The sequence below is a fragment of the Cherax quadricarinatus genome, chromosome 11, assembly GCF_038502225.1.
Source record: "Cherax quadricarinatus isolate ZL_2023a chromosome 11, ASM3850222v1, whole genome shotgun sequence".
Lineage (NCBI taxonomy): Eukaryota > Metazoa > Arthropoda > Malacostraca > Decapoda > Parastacidae > Cherax > Cherax quadricarinatus.
In genome coordinates, this window is record NC_091302.1 from 48,918,881 (window position 1) to 48,924,880 (window position 6,000).

At 48.3% G+C, this 6,000-nt stretch overlaps 1 protein-coding gene across 4 annotated transcripts in view; it reads right to left on the bottom strand.

The window, feature by feature from the left end:
- Positions 1-6,000, bottom strand: part of LOC138852565 (hexosaminidase D) — a 330,048-nt gene that overhangs the window by 196,072 nt on the left and 127,976 nt on the right. For 3 of the 4 annotated variants that reach the window (XM_070084100.1, XM_070084101.1, XM_070084103.1), the window contains one exon: positions 3,294-3,337. The exons of the other annotated variant lie outside the window; for it this stretch is intronic. The gene's annotated coding sequence lies outside the window, so the exon portion shown is untranslated. The remainder of the gene's footprint in view (positions 1-3,293; positions 3,338-6,000) is intronic. 4 annotated transcript variants of the gene reach the window in all.

The following is a 6,000-nucleotide window of genomic DNA, read 5'->3' on the forward strand; positions in this document are numbered from 1 at the left end:
GGCGACACAGCTAAACTAAGTGGTATCAAGACGCGTATATCACTGGTTGGTATCAGGAGCCGTGTATCACTGGTTGGTATCAGGAGCCGTGTATCAATGGTTGGTATCAGGAGCCGTGTATCAATGGTTGGTATCAGGAGCCGTGTATCAATGGTTGGTATCAGGAGCCGTGTATCAATGGTTGGTATCAGGAACCGTGTATCACTGGTTGGTATTGGTACCCGTGTATCACTGGGTGATATCAATACCCGTGCATCACTGGGTGGTATCAATACCCGTGCATCACTGGAGGGTATCAATACCCGTGCATCACTGGGTGATATAAACACCCGTGTATCACTGAGTGGTATCAATATCCGTGTATCACTGCGTGGTATCAATATCCGTGTATCACTGCGTGGTATCAATATCCGTGTATCACTGCGTGGTATCAATATCCGTGTATCACTGCGTGGTATCAATATCCGTGTATCACTGCGTGGTATCAATATCCGTGTATCACTGCGTGGTATCAATATCCGTGTATCACTGCGTGGTATCAATATCCGTGAATCACTGCGTGGTATCAATATCCGTGAATCACTGCGTGGTATCAATATCCGTGTATCACTGCGTGGTATCAATATCCGTGTATCACTGAGTGGTATCAATATCCATGTATCACTGAGTGGTATCAATATCCGTGTATCACTGCGTGGTACCAATATCCGTGAATCACTGCGTGGTATCAATATCCGTGTATCACTGCGTGGTATCAATATCCGTGTATCACTGCGTGGTATCAATATCCGTTTATCACTGCGTGGTATCAATATCCGTGAATCACTGCGTGGTATCAATATCCGTGAATCACTGCGTGGTATCAATATCCGTGTATCACTGCGTGGTATCAATATCCGTGTATCACTGCGTGGTATCAATATCCGTGTATCACTGCGTGGTATCAATATCCGTGAATCACTGGGTAGTGTGGAGAAATTTACTGCATAAACATCCGTGGCCCCAAATTATTCAACATCTTGACTCACGAAATCGTTATGACACGATTGCAAACAAATCATACCAGGGGTGGGGATAGAACCCGCGGTCAGAGAGACATCAGAAACACTGATGGAACAAGTGTAGAAGCCTTAAAGAGGAAACTGGACAAGTATCTTCACCAGGTGCCAGAGCAACCAGGCTGTGACGTATATGTGGGCCAGCGGGCCACCTGCAGCAAAGCCTGGTTGACCAAGCTAGCACCAGACAGCCTGGCCCATGGCCGGGCTCCGGGAGTAGAAAAACTCTCGAAACTCATCAAAGGTAAAGGTGTCAAGCCAACACTGACAGTGTACCACCCAACCTGCCAGTGTACCACCCAACACTAGCAGTGTACCACCCAACACTGGCAGTGTACCACCCAACACTGGCAGTGTACCACCCAACACTAGCAGTGTACCACCCAACACTAGCAGTGTACCACCCAACACTGGCAGTGTACCACCCAACACTGGCAGTGTACCACCCAACACTGGCAGTGTACCACCCAACACTAGCAGTGTACCACTCAACACTAGCAGTGTACCACCCACACTGGCAGTGTACCACCCAACACTGGCAGTGTACCGCCCAACACTGGCAGTGTACCACCCAACACTGGCAGTGTACCACCCAACACTGGCAGTGTACCACCCAACACTGGCAGTCTCAGTAGTAGTAACCAGTTACCAGTAACCAGTGTACCAGTAGATGACTCACTACCAACCGTCTCTGCCTGAATCACTGGCTGTATTCATATTGTTGCTGACCTAGCAGGATTTCAAGCGCCCCCTCGCCCATGGGCACTCCTCAGTCAGTCTAGCCAAGGGGCAGAGAGAGGCAGGTTCGGCTGTGGCGCCAGTAGTAGTAACCAGTTACCAGTAACCAGTGTACCAGTAGATGACTCACTACCAACCGTCTCTGCCTGAGTCACTGGCTGTATTCATATTGTTGCTGACCTAGCAGGATTTCAAGCGCCCCCTCGCCCATGGGCACTCCTCAGTCAGTCTAGCCAAGGGGCAGAGAGAGGCAGGTTCGGCTGTGGCGCCCTTCCACATACTTCAGTTACAATATACGTACTTCCAGCCTACGTGAGTATTTTTACCCAATCCACGTGTTCGAACTCCCACATGATAGCAGTGTACCACCCAACACTGGCAGTGTACCACCGAACACTGGCAGTGTACCACCCAACACTGGCAGTGTACCACCCAACACTGGCAGTGTACCACCCAACACTGGCAGTGTACCACCCAACACTGGCAGTGTACCACCCAACACTGGCAGTGTACCACCCAACACTAGCAGTGTACCACCCAACACTAGCAGTGTACCACCCAACACTAGCAGTGTACCACCCAACACTGGCAGTGTACCACCCAACACTAGCAGTGTACCACCCAACACTAGCAGTGTACCACCCAACACTAGCAGTGTACCACCCAACACTGGCAGTGTACCACCCAACACTGGCAGTGTACCACCCAACACTGGCAGTGTACCACCCAACACTGGCAGTGTACCACCCAACACTGGCAGTGTACCACCCAACACTGGCTATGCCTCTCCATCCTACTCTGAATAATTTCAAGAACAATAAACATAGCGGCAACCATACCACCTTAGCCAATGAAACAGCCCCCCTGTTACACCTTCCCTCCCCCCTGTTCCAGGAGCCTTCCCACGGAAAAGGAGGGGGGTAAGGAAGGGAAGCGTGAGAGAGAACGACGGTACGCGCTGTTAAAAGATTCTGGATCTAATCTATCATACCAACAGCTTCCTAAATTAATCTTCTCTATTACTTGAGGTTGAAGGAGGGTCGAATCTAACCCACCGCAACTCACACTAACCCAAGACAACCCACCACAACCCACGCTAATAACATAAACATATATAATACTGAGAGGAATTGACAAGGTGGACAGAGACAGAATATTTCAGAGATGAGCCACAGGGATGTTAGGAAGTATTTCTTCAGTCACAGAGTTGTCAGGAAGTGGAACAGTCTGGAGAGTAAGACAGTGGAGGCAGGATCTATACACACCTTTAATAAGAGGTATGACAAAGTTCATGGAGTGTGGACCTAGTGGCGACCAGCAAAGAGGGGGGGCCAGAAGCTGTGACTCGATCCCTGCAACCACAAATAGGAGAGTACTAACCCACCACAAAGCACAGTAACCCACTATAACTCTCACTAAGCCACCACAACCCTCATTAACCCACCACCCACACTAACCCACCACCACCCACACTAACCCACCACAACCCACACTCACCTTGTTTAACTGGATGACGTCACTTGGTCACCTCACCTCATCACCTGTAAACAAAAAAGCAAACCATTGTAAACAAGCCAGTTTAAACTTTAACAAACCACTGTAAACTACTCGTTGTAAACCACTGTAAACTACTCGTTGTAAACCACAGTAAACTCTTCGTAAATCACTGTAAACTACTTACTGTAAGCTGTAAACAATTAACCTGAAACTGGAAAAAAAACACGATCCACAACACATGACTGGGACAATTCACAAATAACCCACAATACCGTGGCTGGGACAATTCACAAATAACCCACAATACCGTGGCTGGGACAATTCACAAATAACCCACAATACCGTGGCTGGGAAAATTCACAAATAACCCACAATACCGTGGCTGGGAAAATTCACAAATAACCCACAATACCGTGGCTGGGAAAATTCACAAATAACCCACAATACCGTGGCTGGGACAATTCACAAATAACCCACAATACCGTGGCTGGGACAATTCACAAATAACCCACAATACCGTGGCTGGGACAATTCACAAATAACCCACAATACCGTGGCTGGGAAAATTCACAAATAACCCACAATACCGTGGCTGGGAAAATTCACAAATAACCCACAATACCGTGGCTGGGAAAATTCACAAATAACCCACAATACCGTGGCTGGGAAAATTCACAAATAACCCACAATACCGTGGCTGGGAAAATTCATAAATAACCCACAATACCGTGGCTGGGAAAATTCACAAAACCCACAATACCGTGGCTGGGAAAATTCACAAATAACCCACAATACCGTGGCTGGGAAAATTCACAAATAACCCACAATACCGTGGCTGGGAAAATTCACAAATAACCCACAATACCGTGGCTGGGAAAATTCACAACCCACAATACCGTGGCTGGGAAAATTCACAACCCACAATACCGTGGCTGGGAAAATTCACAACCCACAATACCGTGGCTGGGAAAATTCACAACCCACAATACCGTGGCTGGGACAATTCACAACCCACAATACCGTGGCTGGGACAATTCACAACCCACAATACCGTGGTTGGGACAATTCACAACCCACAATACCGTGGCTGGGACAATTCACAACCCACAATACCGTGGCTGGGACAATTCACAACCCACAATACCGTGGCTGGGACAATTCACAACCCACAATACCGTGGCTGGGACAATTCACAACCCACAATACCGTGGCTGGGACAATTCACAACCCACAATACCGTGGCTGGGACAATTCACAACCCACAATACCGTGGCTGGGACAATTCACAACCCACAATACCGTGGCTGGGACAATTCACAACCCACAATACAGTGGCTGGAACAATTCACAACCCACAATACCGTGGCTGGAACAATTCACAACCCACAATACCGTGGCTGGAACAATTCACAACCCACAATACCGTGGCTGGAACAATTCACAACCCACAATACCGTGGCTGGAACAATTCACAACCCACAATACCGTGGCTGGAACAATTCACAACCCACAATACCGTGGCTGGAACAATTCACAACCCACAATACCGTGGCTGGAACAATTCACAACCCACAATACTGTGGCTGGAACAATTCACAACCCACAATACTGTGGCTGGAACAATTCACAACCCACAATACTGTGGCTGGAACAATTCACAATCCACAATACTGTGGCTGAAACAATTCACAACCCACAATACTGTGGCTGGAACAATTCACAACCAAAAATACAGTGGCTGGAACAATTCACAACCAACAATATTGTGACTGCAACAATTCACAACCCACAATACTGTGGCTGGAACAATTCACAACCCACAATATTGTGGCTGGAACAATTCACAACCCACAATACTGTGGCTGGAACAATTCACAAGAAACTGGCACTTAGGAGAGGGACCATATGGTAAATCTTGGACCATTGTCAAATCACAACTAGGCCCTCGGACCTTCTCAGCACGGACAGAGACCAGACTTCACTGTTTATCTTCTGGTGCACCAGACTGTTGGTGCTACACTAGCTGCCTACACAGCCAACACATCACCTACTTACAGTCACCTAAGTACACCACCTGCCCAGTCAGGTGTTAAAACACGTGACTGGTCAGGTAGTGTAACTAGGTGACTGGGCAAGTAGTGTAACTAGGTGACTGGGCAAGTAGTGTAACTAGGTGACTGGGCAGGTACTGCATCTAGGTGTTAACTAGGTGACTGGGCAGGTAATGTAACTAGGTGATCCACCCGTCAGCACGACCCACAATTCAGCACGACCCACCTTTCAGCACGACCCACCTTTCAGCACGACCCACCCTTCAACACGACCCACCCTTCAACACGACCCACCCTTCAACACGACCCACCCTTCAGCACGACCCACCCTTCAGCACGACCCACCCTTCAGCACGACCCACTTGTGTAAGGCCGAAGGATTTTTTTTTTTGAGGGGGGAGGTTGCAAAATTAGATACATCGGTAGTATGATTCTACACTATTCTATATGACAGTTACTGGGAACAAAAGGGAGCAATATTTCCCAGCTATACTCCATCACACAGCATGTGTTACATACGTGATGATGAAATATGTCAGCCTGAGCTGGGAGACTTCTGCTGGAAGACTTCAGCAGTATCAGCCTGAGCTGGAAGACTTCTGCAGTGTCAGCCTGAGCTGGAAGACTTCTGCAGTGCCAGCCTGAGCTGGAAGACT